The 20,376-nt window shown below is 43.4% G+C and overlaps 1 protein-coding gene across 4 annotated transcripts in view; it reads right to left on the bottom strand.

Annotated features, from left to right (window-relative positions):
* Positions 1-20,376, bottom strand: part of LOC137618128 (uncharacterized) — a 226,530-nt gene that overhangs the window by 20,253 nt on the left and 185,901 nt on the right. Inside the window, exon 1 of one of the 4 annotated variants that reach the window (XM_068348146.1) lies at positions 1,096-1,114. The exons of the other annotated variants lie outside the window; for them this stretch is intronic. The gene's annotated coding sequence lies outside the window, so the exon portion shown is untranslated. Of the gene's footprint in view, positions 1-1,095; positions 1,115-20,376 lie in introns of those variants that run through there. 4 annotated transcript variants of the gene reach the window in all.

The following is a 20,376-nucleotide window of genomic DNA, read 5'->3' as shown; positions in this document are numbered from 1 at the left end:
ATCTCTAAAAGAGACGAGTATTGAATTATGTTAGTAATTTTAGGAGATGTGCTATCTGCGATTAGGCTAACCTAACTCAAGTCAGGATCTCAGCTATGCTACGTCACCAAGGCCCTATCGTATACAATCGAAACGTTTAACAGAAAAGGAAATATTACATGTGTAATCTTATCTTCATTTGTATAATTTGCCTAAATAGCTATAATTCATTAAAGCTAAATACCGGGGACGTTGTACTACTAACTAAATAAAGCAATTTCCAGAGGATGAAGATGCTGGAGATTGTATAGTAATAATCCTTGAAATAGTAAAAAAACCGAGAGCAGTTGGGAGATACACCATGCTTAATTCGCTACTACAAAAGGAATGGTTCGCCAGGGTGGTATCGGGAGGGGATCCACCGGGTAACCTTGATAACGGCTGCCCTTCTGTTTTGCCACTCTTCCCCATTAGAGCGTAAGCTCTATTCGGGGTGAAGATTGCCATGTGTCGTATCAAGAAATACGTCCCCTGATATTATGCGATATCCTTAAGAGTTATTTTAAGGATACTCGCGCCAGGAGTTAGAATTCTGGAGATCTGTGGTCAATTCTCTGGGAGTATCACTGTAGCCAAATATCCCTTAGAAAGCTGCCTAAAGGAACCTTCCATCAGGATGATATGGCTGAGCCAAAAAAATATATTATTTGTAAGAAAATATTTGTCCTATTAGTGTACTTTATTTAGATAAATATCAATCTATTACCAGGTATTAAATAAAATAGTGTAGAATCAAAATTACGCTACGTAGTACTCATGACAACCAATAGAGACACATAAATTAGTTTGTATCATTACTTGATAATTCGATAATAGGAATACTAATATTAATCGTTAGCCTATTGGAAGGATATCACTATATTGCCCGGTCGCTTTCCGCCGGGAATATGACATCACCAAACATATATGAAATCGGAAGATATTAAAACTGTTGTTAATGTACTTTTTACTGAAAATGGATACTGTATATTACTAATAAAAGAAGATAATAATTTACCAAGATATATTAGTTTATTTTTATACAAAAAAATAGATTATTTCTAAGGAAATATTTACCCAATTAGCGTACTATTTCCGATAGACTTATGACGTCATTTCCCTGAAAAAAAAAAGTCGTAAAGTTGAATCGTCATAAGTCACATAGGTCGTAAGTCGAGCATTACCTGTATGCAATAATATGAATTTTTTCATCTTTTTACATCAACATACATGAAAAAATAAGCCATTTTCAAAAGTTTTGTAATACAATATACACAAATTTAACGTACATATAACACCCTCACTACACGCCCCCCACCACTAACTAGCAGGTTGGGTAGTTGCCACCTCACTTAACCCTGGATAGGTACGGTCCTCGGACACCCCTTTAAGGGTATACTCGGACGCGAACGACCCCGACGCCAAAAAAAATTCTTGAAAAATCAGTTTTTGCAGTAACCTCCTTTTTTCTTTTGCCAAAAAAAACTTCAATGAATGCTTAAAACAACTGTAAAGATAAATACCACTCATCTGCAGAAAAACTATTTATTATAAATATTTTAAAAAATTAAGTAGAAAAAAAAAAGACCTGACGTAAAAATTCATAAAAAAAAAGTCTATACATATATACACAAATCCTTTTAGGAATTGATTCTTGAATGTTTAGGACACATCTTGATGTATTTTGGATGAAGTCAGACCCATGGAGGTGAAGATCTGAAATGAGAAAAAAAGGGTAACTTTTTTTGGCCAAAAAAATTTGTCCAAATTTCATGAATTTTTTTGGGTACCCAAATGAAATAGGAAGTGGCTAATTTTTTTAGGGAATAAACATATGTTATCCTAAAATAGAAATATGTAAAAAAATCTTCATTATTTTGTAAATTACATTTATATCAGGGGCCATATCTAAAGGTAATTTTTTGAGTACTTAGAAATTTCGTAAAAAAATACATATATTTAATATATAATATGATATTTATGCAGGTAAAAATATACCAAAATATCACAAATTCTATAGGGAACAAGAATATATATAGATAGGGCAGCTTACGCTTCGGATATGTCCACAAAATGGCCGCCAACCACACTGACTCAGACTCCCTAATCTGCCACTTGAAATGAAGGAAGGGTATGTCAATTTCAAGGTGTTATTTACTAATCTAATTATTATTGGATATGCATAAAAATTGTATGGTGGGTTGCTGGATAATTGTCGATTATTTTACGACTATAAAATTAAAATTCTGACCCAAAAAAATTTTTTTGAAGGGAAATAAAATCGAAAAAAAAAATGTAAAACAATATTTTAGCTAAAAAAATTTGATGATATTCAATCAAAAAAAAAGTAAACAAAATTTTCCGACAAATAAACATCTAGAGGAATCATTACTCTGTGATAGTTCCTTAGTACGTAGTAATTTTGAAAGAATTGGGAAAAAACGAAAAAATGGCAATCACAGGAAAATCGAACACATACCTATATATACGCCATATCTGGCTAAAAAAAAGATAGGTATGGGTAGTCAGATCATCTAGAAACACTTTCCAACACTATAAAAATATAAGTTTTGCGACACTACTTGTCAATTCCTTACGGTAACATGACTAAGCAAAAAAATGCAAAACAAATAAAAAGGGGCACTCGCGGAAAAATGGCTAACATTCTAATATACGGCATTTCAGAAAAAAAAATTCAGCCACGTGCTAGGCAAACCATCAAGGCACATTTTCTGACAAATAAACATCTAAATGAATAATTACTCTGTGATAGTTCCTTAGTACGTAGTAATTTTGAAAGAAATGGGAAAAAACGAAAAAATGGCAATCACAGGAAAATCGAACACATACCTATATATACGCCATATCTGGCTAAAAAAAGAAGATAGGCATGGGTAGCCAGATCATCTAGAAACACTTTCCAACACTATAAAATTATAAGTTTTGCGACACTACTTGCCAATTCCTTACGGTAACATGACTAAGCAAAAAAATGCAAAACAAATAAAAAGGGGCACTCGTGGAAAAATGGCCATTCTAATATACGGCATTTCAGAAAAAAAAAATTTCAGCCACGTGCTAGGCAAACCATCAAGGCATATTTTCCGACAAATAAACATATAAATGAAATATTACTCTGTGATAGTTCCTTAGTACGTAGTAATTTTGAAAGAAATGGGAAAAAACGAAAAAATGGCAATCACAGGAAAATCGAACACATACTTATATATACGCCATATCTGGCTAAAAAAAAAATAGGCATGGGTAGCCAGATCATCTAGAAACACTTTCCAACACTATAAAAATATAAGTTTTGCGACACTACTTGCCAATTCCTTACGGTAACATGACTAAGCAAAAAAATGCAAAACAAATAAAAAGGGGCACTCGCGGAAAAATGCCCAACATTCTAATATACGGCATCTCAGATAAATAAAAAGACATGCACGTGTTAGCCCAACCATCAAGGCACACTTTCTAACACATAAACATGAAAAAAAAAGCAATAATATACGGCAATTCCTTACTACGTAGTAAATTTTTACAAATATTGAAAAAAAACAGAAATTGGCAACCGCAGTTAAATACCCAATATACCAATAACTACGTCGTATCTGACAAAAACAAAATCACGCATGGGTAGCCAGATCATCTAGACACACTTTCCAACATTAAAAAAGCAAAAGTTTTACGACACTATTTCGCAATATCTTACGGAAAAATGACTTGGCAAAAAAATGAAAAAAAATGAAAAAGGGACACTCGCGGTAAAATGCCCGACATTCTAATATACGACATCTCAGATAAAAAAAAAGACATGCACGTGTTAGCCCAACCATCAAGGCACACTTTCTAACACATAAACATGAAAAAAAAATGAATAATATACGGCAATTCCTTACTGCGTAGTAATTTTTACAAATATTGAAAAAAAACAGAAATTGGTAACCGCAGTTAAATACCCAATATACCAATAACTACGTCGTATCTGACAAAAACAAAGTCATGCATGGGTAGCCAGATCATCTAGACACACTTTCAAACACTAAACAAGCAAAAGTTTTACGACACTATTTGGCAATATCTTACGGAAATATGACTTGGCAAAAAAATGAAAAAAAATGAAAAAGGGGCACTCGCGGTAAAATGGTCCTCGTGGTGATGAACGACCTTTTAACTAAAAAAAAAAACATGCACATGGTAGCCAAACAATCCACCAAGACTTTCCACAACTGATAACCTATACAAGTTGCACCATTCTACGACAATTTCATAATACGTAATAACTTTGATAATTATGCAAACTACCTTAGAAGGGTAAACTCGGACGCGAACGACCCCGACGCGTCTCAGAAATCGGGGAAGGAGTACAGCTACAGCAATGCACATCTGGACACTACTAGAGCGTGTAGGGGAGACACCTCCTGCAGGTCGATCACCCACAAATTCAGTCACGGGGGTGAGTCACGTGAGAAAAACCTGTTTTTTTTTTGACGCTCGGGGTCGCGAACGACCCACCGTACCTATCCAGGGTTAAAAAGTCTTCATGGCTAGTCTTCCAGATTCGCTGAAAGATAATCCCCAATAAATAGCATAAGGTTTGTTGCAGTATCAGAACAAATGTACATTTGATTAAGTCTGTTCATGAGAAAAGCAAGTGAAAAGTTAATGTTAGTGGAGACCTATTGTGTGAATTTTCATTGAACAGCAGAGTACTCAAAAGGAACGTGTTGTCACTGATGTTGCTTATCCTCCTCATGAATTTTGTAATGTGTAGAACAGTTGAATATGGTGGAGAAGGACTGGAATGGCTTGGTAATAGGATATCAGCTGATCTAGACTATGCTGATGATGCTGTCCTTATTAGCAGAATACCAAAGCATTTGCAATGCTTGCTTACCAGAATGCATGAAACATCACGAGAGGTTGGGCTCAAGATAAATAGAAGAAAGACAAAGATGAGAATGGAATATGCAATGGAAAATGAAATATCATTGGAAGGAGAAAGGATTAATGAGGTAAAATCATTTAAGTATTTAGGAACTATGATTTCTATTACAGGGTCATTAGAATTGGATTTTAGTGAAAGATTGAAAAAATCAAATCAGATAATGGCTAGGTTAAGTAAAATTTGGAAATCAAGTTGCCGGGAATTACATATAAAAATCAGGCTATATACCAGTTTAGTGTGATCTGTATTACTGTAAGGACATGAGTCGTGGTATGACAATGAAACAATCTCTAATAGATTTAGTATATTTGAAAACAAAGGCCTCAGACAAATATTAGGAGGTAAATGGCAGGACAGGACTAGAAATGAAACTATAAGAGAGATTACTCGAGTGCCTTATGTGGATGAGATCATGGTGAGAAGTAGATGGAGATGGTTTGGACATGCTCTTTGCACTTCCAAAGAGAGATTAGTTCACCAAACGTTTAACTGGGCTCCACAAGGTACTGAAAGAGTTGGAAGACCCAGGCTTACATGATTGAGGACTATGAAGTGTGACATAGGAGATTATAAAACAGATTTTGAAACGAAGCAAAAAACCTATTTTGGGTGAGATAGCCATGTCGTCCTGATGGAAGGTTCCTATTGGTAGCTTTCTAAGGGATATTTGGCTACAGTGATATTCCCAGAGAATTGACCTTTAGGTCTCCAGAATTCTAACTCCTGGCACGAATATCCTTAAAATTTCTCTTAAGGAGATCGCATAATATCAGGGTTCGTATATCTTAATACGACACATGGCAATCTTCACTCCGAATAGCGTTTTTCTTTCGAGGGCGAAGAGTGGCGAAACAGAAGGGGAGCCGTTATCAAGGTTACCTTTCCTCCCGTACTACTACGAGTATCCAAGATGGTGCTCATTCCTTGTAGCATTGAGCATGGTGCTACAGATATAGTAGTTTTGGGAGGGATCTTGCCTAAGCCTTTTCTATGGAAAAGGAGGGCGGGTCCATCAGGACGACATGGCTATCTCACCCAAAAATAGATTTTTTGCTTCGCTTTAAAATCCGTTTTTTGGGCTCAAGCCATGTCGTCCTGATGGAAGTTTATTAGAGAATTACTAGAAAGTACTGTATCTGTGGATTTTCTTAAGTGCCTTAACCATGGGACAATTTTTCTATGGTCATCCGGACCATTGAGACATATGACGTTACCGTTACTCGTCATTACCACTAATCATGGACAATGTTAGGGCTTCCTGCCCTCTGCAGGGAAGAGTCATACTAGACAGTAGAAAAGGGGTCTCAAGGTTTGCATATATTTTAGGAACAAATATAAGTATCAACTAGATATACAAAAGTCTCACAGTTTGTATATGTTGTCGGAACAATAAGTATTGACTATATTCTATGTTTGTAAGTATACAATAATATGATGTTTACTTAGGTAAATAAGCAAGAGAACTCTGGCTACTTTTAATGTGCTAATTGTGGGGCGAAATAAGATGCAATTACACTTTAATAGACATTTATTTACGATAAATGAGTAAAATTAGAATAACAAGTGTAATATATAATACAAGAATTATACATACAGTTTTAAACAGAAAAATTTTCCACCTGAAAGGGAAGAAATGATTAGTGCCACTATGAAATTTGAAAATTTGATAAAATTTTCCAATATAATTTTCTGTAAACGTATATTATCAACACTGTACAAGTACACACGGCACAAGTGTTATCTGTATAATTCCACACCTGAGATTTTGAACTGTCTTTAGTGTCACCATGGTGACACTCACTTAAAAGGTATTGCACTGGAGGGTGTCAACACCTTTTCACCCTACTTGATAGTCCCAATCAATTCACTGTTCATCGCAGTACTAGACAACAGGTTTTAATACACTACCTGCCTCCACCACATAATGCTTCAGTTCATGCACTTGCTTCGCATAATGTTTGTAGAACACTCTGGATGACTTTCATCCAGTATATGAGCGAAGACGCTCACAGTCGATATACTGAAAAAAGGTTCAGTGATGAAGCAATTTTCCTTGGATCATGACCTGCGGTTGTACTGTCAGGATCCGCTCTGCGAATGAAGTAAGTGAGCATCGCCCTCAGTTGTTTTAGGGATAAGTTTGATCCTGAAGTTTCTCCTTTAGAGAGCTGTCCTCCCCCAAAATCTGAAGTTCTTAAAAGATAGACCTTTAGACATTCTACTGGACACAGAGAGACATCTTCCTTCAGAGGGGAGATTCTCCAGGGACCCCATCTCTTAGTGGGTAGCTCGTTTTTGGTGAGAAAGGTTGGATCAGGAAAAAGATTCAGTTCTCCCACTTCTGTGAACTGAATATGGCCCTCATTTCTGGATAGGGCCACTATTTCACCACCTCTAGCCCCTGAGGCTATAGCGAACAGGAAAATAACTTTTTGAGTTAGATCCTTAAGAGAACAATCTTCATTGTTCACGGTTGAAGCATAATGTAGGACCTTGTCCAAGGACCATGAAATGGGCTTTGGAGGAGCTGCAGGCCTAAGTCTAGCACATGCCTTAGGGATCTTGTTGAAGATTTTGTTCGTCAGGTCCACTTGGAAGGCGTATAGAAGAGGTCTGGTCTGGGCCGACTTACACTTAGTTATCGTGTTGGCTACTAGACCTTGTTCATGAAGGTGGATAAAGAAGGACAGACAAAAGTCTATTGAGATTTCTTTCGGTCCTTTTGCTTTAACGAAAGCAACCCACTTTTTCTAAGACGATTCATATTGTCTTCTGGTTGACTTGTTCTTGTATTCTTCAACGAAGTCTAAACTGCCTTTTGAGATCCCAAATCTTTTCTTAACCGCTAGGGCGAGAAAATCATGAGATGGTTTTGGGTTCTCTGTGATGAAGCGAAGACAGTCGACTTCTAAACCCGTTGAGATAGTGCTGGGTTCGGTAGAGGGACCAGCCTTAGCTTCAGTTCCATTATCAGAGGGAACCAGTTGCTCCTGGGCCCCTTGGGAGCCACTAGAGCTGCCGTTCCTCGGAAGGATCTCAGCCTGTTGAGGACCTTCAGCAGGAGATTGGTCGGAGGAACAGGTAAATCCGGTTCCATTTGTTCCAATCGAGGGACATGGCATCCGTCGCCACCGCTAGAGGGTCCACGTATGGGGCTACATATCGAGGTAGTTTCTTGTTGTCGCTCGTCGCGAAGAGGTCGATCTGCAGTTCTGGGACTTTTTGTAAGATGAAGGAGAATGAGTCTGCGTCTAGGGACCATTCTGACTCTATCGGCTTGAGCCTGGATAGAGCGTCCGCTGTCACATTGCGGAACCCTTGAAGGTGAACTGCTGATAAGTGCCATCTCTTCTTTTCCGGCAGACGAAAGATGGCCAATATCACATGGTTGATATGGGGCGATCTCCAGCCTTGTCGGTTCAGACATCTCATTATCACTTCGCTGTCCAAGATCAGCCTGATGTGGGCTGATCTGTGAGGGGAAAGTTTTTTCAATATCTAGAGGACTGCCATGGCCTCTAAAATGTTGATGTGAAAGGTCTTGAACAGAGAAGACCAAGTTCCTTGGACTTTCCTTTGATGGGAATGACCTCCCCATCCTTCCGTCGAGGCATCCGTGTGGATGGTTATCGATGGTGGAGGTGGTTGTATGGGCACAGTCCTCTTTAGGTTCTTGGCTTTCGACCATGGCTTGAGGACCATGGCTTGAGAAGTGATTGTAGTAAGGTCGGTATTGGTGTTTTTAGATCTCTTCGAGCGTTTGATGCGTATCTTCTCCAGACTCCTGACGCATCTTTCAGCTGTGCTCTTAGCACTGGGTCTGTCACTGCTGAGAACTGGAGAGAGCCCAGTACTCTTTCCTGTTGGCATCTTGAGATCCTGTCGGATTTCAGTAGTCTCTTGACAAATCCCGCAATCTCTCTCCTCTTCCCTTGGGGAATGGAGAGGCGGTGTGACTTCAAGTTCCAATGAATTCCCACCCATTGAAACTCCTGAGCTGGAGAGAGTCGAGACTTCTTGAAGTTGATCTTGAATCCCAGATGTTCCAGGAACTGGATCACTTTCTTGGATGCTTGCAGACAAGCAGTCCTGGATGCTGCCCACACCAGCCAGTCGTCCACGTACACTGCTACCTGAACGCCTTTTCGGCGTAGTTGTTGAACGACTGCGTCTGCAAGTTTCGTGAAGATCTTGGAACTATGTTTAGTCCGAAGGGCATGGCTCTGAAGACATACTTTTTCTTCTGTAGCTTGAATCCTAGGTAGAAGGAGAGGGGGCAGTTGACTGGAATATGCCAGAAAGCATCTGCCAGGTCTATTGGGACTGTGTACGCCCCTTTTGGTAACACGGTCCTTATGTGCTGAAGGGTTAACATCCTGAACTTGCTGTTTTTGATGAACTTGTTGAGTGGCGACAAGTCCAGAATGACTCTGAGTTTGTCTGAGTCCTTTTTGGGAGCACAAAACAGCCTTCCCTGGAATTTGATGGACTTTGCCCTCCTTATTACCCGTTTGCTCAATAGTTCTAGGGTATATTCTTCCAATGATGGGGTGGAGTGTTGGAAGAATTGAGGAAATGATGGAGGAGGCTTGCTCCAGCTCCATCCAAATACATTCTTGATTAGACTGTGGGCCCAATGATCGAAGGTCCAACGATCCTGAAATTGTTGGAGCCTCCCTCCTACCTGAAGCATCTCATTGCTTCGATTTTCCGGAGGATTTACCTCCCTGACCGCGTTCTCCCTTACCTCGTGAGGGGTGTCTTGAGGAGCCCCGTCTGGAGCCTCTACCTTTGGGACGAAAGGTAGTGGTTTGCCTCTCGAACCCGGGGTTGAATGCTGGTGACTAGGCAACCAGCTCTTGAGGCACCACCTGGAATGTGGTTTGTGGTTGAGCAACCACTTGGGGCACCGCAGTCATGGTGACTGTGGGATGTTGTTTTTTGGCAGGCTGAGAGGGTAGTCTGGGTCTCTTGGTCTTCCTTTTAGGTTGGGGACCCGCATCCGAGGAAGATTTACGTTTGGATGACATGCCCCACTTCTGGAGAAGGTTCCTATTCTCAATGGCGGCTCTATTAACTACCTCCTTGACCCCTTCATTTGGGAAGAGGTCTTTACCCCAGATATTGGAAGCTATCAGCTTTCAGGGTTCGTGTTTCACTGTTGCTGCAGCAAACACAAACTCTCTACATGCTCTCCTGGCCTTCATAAAGCCGTACAGGTCCTTTACTAAGGTGGCCATGTGCATTTTGGCCATGACCATGTTCATGTCTGGGGTGCTCTTTAGGCCTGCACACATCTCCATGCAGTTCTGTAGGGATAGTGATGCCGCCAGTCTCTCCTTCACCTCTTGCTCCCTACGCAAGAGAAAGTCTGACAGTTTCGGGAGATTTTTGCTGAACTGTCGTCCCGTGATATCTGCATCCAATTTCCCTACAGAGAAGGTTAGGTGGACTTCTTTCCATTCCTTATCCTCCATGGGCAGGGCTAACGACAGAGGTCTACACTCCTCCAGTGTAGGATATGGTTTGCCTGCCTCCACTGCCTTGGCAACGGCTTTAAAATCCTCCGATGTAAAGGGGAAGGCTATTGAAGCAGGAGCAAGAAAGGTAGGATGCTTCTTGCTCAGGGCAGACACTTTAGAGTTCGTGTAGCCCACGTTCTTCAGGCTACTCGATAAGAGAGCCTGAGCCTTGTCGTGGTCGAATACCATGACCTCCTTGGGTTCTGTCTCCTCTTTCAACGCTGGCTCCTGCTTCAGTCGGATGAAGCAGTCTGGGTAAGCATTAAAGCCTGGCCAGAACTGAATGTCATTTACGGGGACGGCTCCCATCCTCTCCGATATGTAGAGTTTGCCGTTGGTGATTGGCATAAACTCCGCATACCTCCAGGGATTGGTTTCGGAGCAGGCTGGGAGGTCTTGGACTCTGGGTCGCTTGTATGACCCTTTGGAGGCGTAGAGTCAGCTTCACGGAGCTCTTTCTCGAGTTTCGCTTCCCTAGCTTCGCCTTGCTTGCGAATGCTCTCCATTAGGGCCGTAAGATGGGCCAGTGCCTGGCTCATGTCGCCTGATGGAGGGAGAGAAGAGGAGGATGTTGAGGGTAACGGCTCCATTGCTGGCACAGATGGAAAGGACTCCGACTCGACATCATCATCTTCATCCGGAGGTAGAGTAGACTCCTCCTCGGGATCATCCTTCAGTAGATCCTTTTCAGTGTCCGTGGACACTTCAGACATCCTTTCCTCCTGGTGGATGTCCATGCCTTGCAACGCCTCACTGACATCCGTCTCGATGGCAATCTGGACGCAGGGAGGCCCGGGTCGTGCTTGGGGTACGACAGCTTCGCTACCCGCTTTCGGGAACAGCAAGTCGTGCATCCTTTCATTAGGTAGGTACGGTCCCGTAGAGTTCTTCTGGAACCTTTGTACCCATCTGCGCAGCTTTGCTCGTGCTGCATCCCTCGACTTCGTTGACTTGGGGTCGTCGAAACCTTCAGTCACCAAGGTCCGGCAGATGTTGCAGTCTTGGGGGTCCCAATACCGCAGGGTTTCGGTAGTCATGGTGCAGGGGGCATGAGACCTGCACGCTTTGTGACCACAGAAGTCCCTACTCCTGTGGTTGCAGAAGATCAAATCTCACTTCATTTGGTCCTCCTGTAAAGAAAGGAAAATTAAATGAGTATGTGATTGTTTATCTCACATGATAAGCAAATTATGCAAAATCATAATATTAATATTCTAACCATTATAGCTTAGGATAGTTAAGCTAGAAGGGAAATAGGAAAGACACATACTTGTGTGTGTTTCCTGTCCAGCCAATTGCTGTGACCTCCCCCAAAATTAAAGCTATAGAGTTTCCATATCCAGGCAAACTCAAAGAGAAGGGTTCTAACCTCTAGGGATAAAATAAGTATACTAACACTGACCCTTCTTAAGTTCTTTAATATTGTGGGGTAAATTGTTAACAGATTAACTATCAGTGTATTGAAGGAAATCTTTTCTTTCAATATAGGATTGGTCTCAACAATAGACTGTGTAAGGATACACGAGGTATGTTGGAAAATAGCTACTGTATAATATATACTATAGTTTTCTGTCTGCAGTATATACTATACTGCAAATATACTGGCTACAGTATAATCATACACTGTAGTTCAGCTGGCATGTTGCCGGCTGGCTAGCACCTCGCAGCACGGTCCGGCTGGTTAGTACCTAGCGGCATCAGTCCAGCCGGCGGCATCCTGACGGAACCGGTTAAGTCGGCATGCTGCCGGCTGGGTTAGTACCTGGCGGCACTAGCTGACAGAGAGAGAGAAAGCATGGAGTGAAGGGCTGCCTTATTAAAATGTATGTTTACAATAAACAAGGGTGTAAGTACTTAACCTTACTGCCTTCCTCCAGAATAAGGGTTCAAATGGAAGGGGAGAATGCGTCATTCAAGCTTCCATCTAGCCACAAGATCCGTTGCCGGTCATTGCCGGCTTCAGGGATGTGGATGGCAATCCAAGGGAGGACTGAAGAACACTTGACAGTAGAGGGGTCTTCCCCCGACAGCCGTCACAGACGGCACAACCTTTCTCGGAGCCTTGCATCCATAAGGGAAAGACTAAGTGACTATACAGCTGCTTATGTAGGAACCCGGCCGGCACCACAATCTACACGGCAAGCGGTGAGATTGTAGGACGACGGTCACAAGATTGCGATAGCTAGGCCATCGCTAAAAGGACAGAGGGGCAGGGAAAAGGGTCCTGTTTCAAGTGTGGAAGTAGGCGGCAGGATTGCCGCCACTTCTACACAAGGGAGAAACTTTGTTTCAGTGTCGGCGCCATCCTAGGTGGCAGAAGAATATTCTTCAGCCTAGGGTCTGCCGAAACAGGACTAGTCTTCTAGACCGCAGGGGAGAAGGTGGCGGCATCATACTACCACTTCAGGTGTGGCCTAGGGAGGCTTAGCCTCCTATGCCGACAGCTGTAAGCTGGCAGGGAAGTGACTACTCGCCCTGCTGCTCGGCCGCCGGCAGAAAGACTGAATACTCTGAAGTTCTGTCGAAAACCAAAGCCGGGATACTCGCCGGCAAGGGTGGGAGACAGAAAACCCTAGCCTAGTCAAGCCGGAGTGAACTACTCTATGGCAAGACCAGATAGGGTTGTCGCCTATGGCGGCACTCAGAGGGAGGGAGGGATTACCCTTAAATCTCCACAGGAGACGAGTATAGAGTTACATAATAAATTCTAGGAGATATACTATCTCCCGTTGAATTGATAAAACGATACACGAGGGTAAACGGGGATAATGTAAGAAAGTATACTAAAGCGCATAGGCTAGGTAGCCTAGCGCGGGGCAAGATCTCGGTTACCTAAATCACCGAAACTCTAACATACACGATCGACATAAGGAAGAGGAAATTGTATGCATAACTATATCTTTACTAGTATAATTGTGCCTAAATAGCTTTCATAAGTTATTAAACAGCGAAAAATCTATTTTTGTCGTCCTGATGGAAGTTCCTTCATAGTAGCTTCCTACGTTATATTTAACTACAGTGATATATCCCAGAGAATTTTACCTAAAGGTATCCAGAATTCTAACTCCTGGCGCGAATATCCCTTGCTTTTGTCTTTAGGGATATCGCTTAAGATCAGAGGACGTATTCTTGACACGCCACATAGCTATCTACACCCCTAATAGCGTTTACGCTTCGAGAGGAGAAAGTGGCAAGAATTGTAGGAGGGCCGTTATTAAGGCAACGCTCCAACTCGTACCGTTATTGAACGCCAGCACGACGCCGTGTGGCGCCATCTTGTCATTCTTTGTAGCGTTAATGAGGTGCTACAGATACAGTACATAAGGGAGGGATTCATTCATCCTTTGTAAAAGGAGGGTGGGTCCATCAGGACGACATGGCTACCTCACCAAAAAATTTGGGCTCAAGCCATGTCGTCCTGATGGAAGTTTACCAGAGCATTATTGTATCTATGGATTTTCAATAGTGCCAATAACCGCAAGATAAATTTTCCTTGGTCATCTAGACCTAGAGACACATGGTGCTACCGTCATACACCTTTCAACTAATCATGGACTATGTCAGTGCTTCCTGCCCCCTATAGGGAAGAGTCATGGGAGACTCTAGGAAAAAACCCGAGGATTGTGAGTTCAAGGAACAATCTAGCAAACAAGTTGTATATTAGTCTCATCATATACATGAAAAACATAGTTTGTATTCTGAAAGGAACAAATATGTATAGGTTACTGACACCTCCCTCAGTCTCCTTGTTCGTTGTAAACAAGTTAGACAGGTTTACATTCATGTAGGAAATTTGTATAGTCAGTAAAGTAATCAGGTTGGTAAAGTAATCAGGTTGGTAAAGTCAGTCATTACCAGGGAATGAACTTGATAACATAACACATATATTTGATGTTTGTTTGCTTAGAACAGAAATGGAATTTATTCAGAAATATTTTCCAGAAAATAAGAGGATAAAAATTAGCTGACACCTTTTATTTGTATTTTTAGAATTTTTAGGGCGAAATGAGATGCAAAACTTCCTAACTGTGTTTATTAACAAGCAGTATTTAGAAATCATGGGTTTTAATATATACAATTAAAGAAAATTTTCTTTGAAAATACTGTGTGAAAGCATAATAATTAGTAATAACAGAAAAATAAAGTTTCATCTGAAAAGGAAACACAAAACCACTCTAAGGGAAATATAGTAATATTTCACTATTGTCTCTGTTGTTACAAAAGGAACACTTGCGTAGAACACGCATGGCACATGTGTAAGTCTTTTATGCTTTAGTCACCTGTGTAGTTAGAACCAAAGTGTCATTTACTAGACACGTCACTAAACATGATACACCAAGGAGTAAGTCATGTACACCCTTCACTAAAAGTCCCAATTAATGCACTGTTCTTTGCAGAATTCAAGCGGCAGGTTTTAGTACACTACCTGCTGCCACCACGTAATGCTTTATCTCCTGCACTTGTTTCGCGTAGTGTTTGAAGAAAACCCTGGATGATTTCCATCCAGTGTAGGCGCGAAGGCTTTCAACTCATGTTCTGGAAGAAGTTCAGAGATGAAGCGACCTTTCTCGGATCATGACCTGCGGATGTAGTTGTTTCAAGGTCAATATTGAACCTGAGGTTTCTCCCCTGAAAAGCTGTCCTCCCTTAAAGTTTGAAGTTCTACGAAGATAGACCTTTAGGCATTCTACTGGACATAGAGATGCTTCTTCCTTCAGAGGGCAGATTCTCCAGGGACCCCACCTCTTTGTGGGCAGCTCATTCTTAGCGAAAAACGCTGGGTCAAGAAATGGGTTCAGTTCTCCGCAGTCTGAGAACTGAATGTGGCCATAATCCCTCGAAAGGGCCACAATTTCGCTAACTCTGGCTCCTGAGGCTAGTGCAAATAAGAATATCACCTTTTGAGTCAAATCTTTTAAAGAGCAATCTTCTTTGTTCAAGGTCGACGCCAAGTGAAGAACCTTATCCAAGGACCAGGAAATGGGCCTCGGAGGGGCTGCGGGCCAAAGTCTAGCGCAGGCTTTTGGAATCTTGTTGAAGATTTTATTGGAGAAGTCCACCTGGAAGGCATATAGTAAGGGTCTAGTCTGGGCAGATTTACACGTAGAGATCGTGTTGGCTGCCAAACCTTGTTCATGGAGATGAATAAAGAAGGATAAACAAAATTCTGTTGATATCTCCTTTGGTTTCTTTGCCTTGACAAAGGCAACCCATTTCTTACAGGAAGACGCGTGTTGTCTTCTCGTTGATTTCGACTTGTATTCTTCTAAAAGGTTAATACTGTCCTTTGAAATCCCGAACCTTTTCTTGACTGCTAGGGTGAGAAAATCATGAAATGAAGGTTCCGGGTTTTCTGTGATGAAGCTGAGACAGTCGACTTCCGCACTTGCTGAGTCAGAACTGGATCCGGCAACAGAATCAGTTTCAGTCGTAGTTCTGTTATCAGGGGGAACCAGATGCTATTGGGCCACTTGTGAGCCACTATTGCTGCTGTTCCTAGAAAGGATCTCAGTTTGTTGAGGACTTTCAGCAGAAGGTTGGTTGGAGGGAACAGGTAAATCCTGGACCATCTGTTCCAGTCTATGGACATCGCATCCGTTGCTTCCGCTAGAGGATCCTCGTATGGGGCTACGTACCGGGGTAGCTTCTAGTTGTTTGCTCGTTGCAAAGAGGTCTATCTGCAGTCCTGCGACTGCGTAAGATGAAGGAGAATGATCTTGCGTCTAGGGACCCTTCTGACTCTATCGGGTTGAGCCTGGATAGAGCGTCCGCCGTCACATTGCGGAACCCTTGAAGGTGAACTGCTGATAAGTACCATCTCTTCTTCTCCACCAAGCGGAAGATTGCCAATATCACTTGGTTTATTTGAGACGATCTCGAGCCTTGTCGATTCAGTCATCTCATCACAACCTTGCTGTCTAGTACCAGTCCGATGTGGGTTGAGCAGCGAAGTTTCAGTTTTTTCAGTGAGAGGAAAATCTGCCATGGCTTCCAGAATGTTGATGTGGAAGGTCTTGAAGAGGGAGGACCAGGTTCCTTGGACTTTCCGATGGTGAGAGTGGCCTCCCCACCCTTCCTTTGAAGCATCCGTGTGAACGGTGACTGAAGGTGGAGGCGGTTGTAGGGGTACCTTCTCCTTTAGGTACTTGGCCTCTGACCATGGCTTGAGGAGTGATCGCAGCCGAGTTGGTATCAGTCTTTTCAGATTTCTTCGAGCATATGCGTATTTTCTCCAGACTCCTGATGCATCTTTTAATTGTGCTCTCAACACTGGGTCTATCACTGAGGCAAACTGGAGAGACTCCAACACTCTCTCCTGTTGCCTTCTTGTTATCCTGCTGGATTGAAGGAGTCTCTTGTCAGATCCCACTATCTCTTTCCACTTCTTTGATGGAATGGAGAGGCAGTGTGACTGTAAGTTCCAGTGGACACCCAGCCATTAGAACTTCTGAGCTGGAGATAGTCGAGCCTTTTCCAAGTTGATCTTGAATCCTAGATGTTCCAAGAACTGGATCACTTCCTTGGAGGCTTGTGTGCATTCTTCTTTGGATGCTGCCCATACCAGCCAGTCGTCCAGGTAGGCAATCACCTGAACTCCCTTTAGGCGTATTTGACGAATGACTGCGTTCGCAAGCTTTGTGAATACCCTTGAGGCTATGTTTAGTCTGAAGGGCATGGCTCTGAAGACGTGCTGTCTTTTTTGCAGTTTGAATCCTAGGTAGGAGGAAACTTGTCGATTGATCGGAACATGCCAGTATGCGTCCGCCATGTCTATGGAGACTGTGTATGCCTGTTTGGGCAGTAGGGTCCTTATGTGTTGAGGAGTAGGCATTCTGAACTTATGGTTCACTATGAACTTGAGTGGTGATAAGTCCAGAATGACTCTGAGCTTTTCCGAACCCTTCTTCGGAACACAAAACAGCCTTCCTTGGAATTTGATGGACTTTGCCCTCCTTACAACTCTCTTGTCTAAGAGTTCTTGAACATATTCTTCCAGAATGGGGGTTGAGTGTTGGAAGAACTGAGGGAGAATTGGTGGAGTTGCGTTCCAACTCCACCCCAGTCCATTCTTGACTAGGCTGTGGGCCCAGGGATCGAAGGTCCAGCGATCCCGGAAGAGGAGAAGTCTCCCTCCTACCGGAAGCGTCTTACTTGGAGTGCTGGTTGGAGGACTTGCCTCCTTGGCCACGTCCACATTTGTTGCCCGTCTCTGGCGGGGTGTCTAGAGGAACCTCGAAAGGAACCTCGAGACTTCAGCCGAAAGGTTGTTGATTGCCTTTCAAAGGCTGGGGTAAAGACAGGCGACTGAGTCGCCACCTGTTGGGGCACCACCTGGAACGTGGTAGGTGGTTGTGCCACCGTCTGGGGCACCGTGGCCACGGGAAGCTGTTGTTGTCGTGGAGGGCGAGAGGGCTCTCTAGGTCGTTTGGTCTTCCGTTTGGGTTGGGGACCCTCCTTAGTGGAAGACTTTCTCTTGGATGACAAGCCCCACTTGTGAAGGAGATTCCTATTCTCCGTAGCGGCTTTGTCAACAACTTCTTTGACCACTTCGCTTGGGAAGAGGACTTTTCCCCAGATGTTGGAAGCTATCAGCTTCCTTGGTTCGTGTCGCACCGCACGAAGGGCATGAACACGAACTCTCTGCAAGCCCGTCTGGCTTTAATGAAGTTGTATAGGTCTTTGGTGACTGTTGCCAAATGTGCTTTGGCAAAGACCATGTACATATCTGGGGTGTCGGGGACGCTTGCCATCATCTCTAATCCAGTCCGCAAGGACATAGAGGCGGCAAGTCTCTCCTTCCTTTCCTGCTCCCTGCGCAGGTGGAAGTCCGGCAGCTTCGGGAGGTCTTCTCTGAACTGACGTCCAGCAATGTCAGCCTCCAGCTTCCCGACTGAGAAGGTGTTGTAAACGTCCTTCCAGTCCGCATCATCAGATGGTAGGGCGAGGGAAAAGGGTCTATAATCTTCGAGTGTAGGGCAAGGTTTCCCTGCCTCAACTGCCTTTAAGGCTGCCTTGAACCCTTTCTCCATAAAGGGGAAGGCATGGGAAGAAGCAGCGATGAAGGATGGGTGCTTCTTACTGAGAGCCGGTACCTTGGAACTAGTGAAGGCCCTCTCCTTCAAGGTCTTAGTGAACAAGGCTTGGGCCTTGGGGAGGTCCAGTATGATGACCTCTTTTGGCTCCGTTTCCTCTTTTGAGAGGGGTTCCGTCCTTAAGCGGACGTAACAATCCGGGTAGGCCCCTTTGCTGGGCCAAAACTCGACATCCTCAACTGGGACCGTGCCCAGTTTGTCGGAGAGGAAGATCTTCCCTCCTGATATAGGCATGTGTTCAGCATACCTCCAAGGATTGACGTCTGAAAAGGGGGGAAGTTCCTTAACGTTTAGCTTCTTGGGGGCTAAACGGGAAGACACGAGTTGGTGCATCTCTGTACGAAGTGAAGCTTCCTTCTCTGATGACTGCTTCTTCATGTCCTGGAACATGGACAGGAGAGAAGTTAGCGTATGGCTAATCGTGTCTAACTGGGGGCAGAAGTCGACGGGACAGGCTCAGCCACCGTAGCTGATGAAACCGAAATAATTTCAGCTTTCTCTTCGTCGCCTTCAGGAGGTAAGACAGACTCCTGGTCCTGCTTTTCAGCTAGAAGACTGCGTTCCGTATCCTCGGAAACCACCGATATGTTGTCTTCCAGCTGGATGTCTTTCAAAGCATCTGAAGCATCATATTCTATCGGAATCTGGATGAGGGGGATCTCAGGCTGAGTTTGAGGGATAACTGCATCCGAAGATCCTCTAGGGAACAAACAAGCCCTCATCCTTTCAATAGGAAGGTATGGGCCAGTGGTGTTCTTCTGAAAACCTCTGACCCATTTCCGCAGCGTCTCTCTTGCTGCATCTCTTGACTCGGTAGACTTTTGATCATCAAAAGCCTCAGTAACCAGATTGGAACAAACTTCACATACCTAGGGGTCCCAATACTTCAGAGAGCCCTTCGTTGTCGCGCAGCACGCATGGGTTCTGCACATGTGTGGCCGCAGAAGCTCCTGCTGCAGGCCTTGCAGAAATGAATCCCGCACTCGGGATGCTCCTCCTATAAAGAAAGGAAAGGCGGATGAGTATTCGGTGAAATATCTCATAATTTCATCATACAATGTTATGTATATTTTAGCTTAGGATAGGTAAGCTAGAAGGGAAAGAGGAAAGACACCCACATGTGTTTCCTGTCCAGCCAATTGCTATGACCTCCTTCAATATTGAGACTATATTCTAAAGTAGAATTATTAGGAGAAGACAACTTTATCCTTTGGATATAAAGTGTAACTTAACACAGTCTTCTAAAGTTCAATATTGAGGATTGAATAAAGTGATCATTGATCACTTTCTTAACAAGAGGCAATCGCTCTCTTGGTCTGGTGGTCTCTCAATAGGCTGCCCATGAAGCACCCTGAAGGTTGGAAATATGTATGGGCTACCGCACAGTGGTATATCTATTGCAGGAAAATCAATATCGCAATGACTACTGACCACTCCACGGCCAATACTGTAGTGCCTGCCAGCATACGCCGGCATTTCCTTGGGCTTTTTGAAGGTACACTGCCTTCAGTAGGTAATGGGCGGTAGGCCGCCGGCAGTCGCCCTGCTGCCGGCTGCCGGGGGCTCGCCTATAATGGCGGACCCACCGACAGCCGGCGAAAGAATATGTCTTCACACAATTGGTCGACCGGCTCTCGGCAGTTAGCATAGTTGCCGGCAGCCGGCCGGTGTGTGCTGGCTGTCATTGGGTCACCGGTAAACCGTAACAAGCGGCAGCAGAGCAACCTGATGGCGGACTGCAGTCCTGTCGGCTGTCGGCGGCTCTAGGTCGCCGGCAGCTAGGCCCAAGGTA

Source organism: Palaemon carinicauda, chromosome 24 (genome assembly GCF_036898095.1).
Source record: "Palaemon carinicauda isolate YSFRI2023 chromosome 24, ASM3689809v2, whole genome shotgun sequence".
NCBI classification, from domain to species: domain Eukaryota; kingdom Metazoa; phylum Arthropoda; class Malacostraca; order Decapoda; family Palaemonidae; genus Palaemon; species Palaemon carinicauda.
Note: the sequence above shows the minus strand (reverse complement) of the source record. Positions and strands in the feature narration are given on the sequence as shown.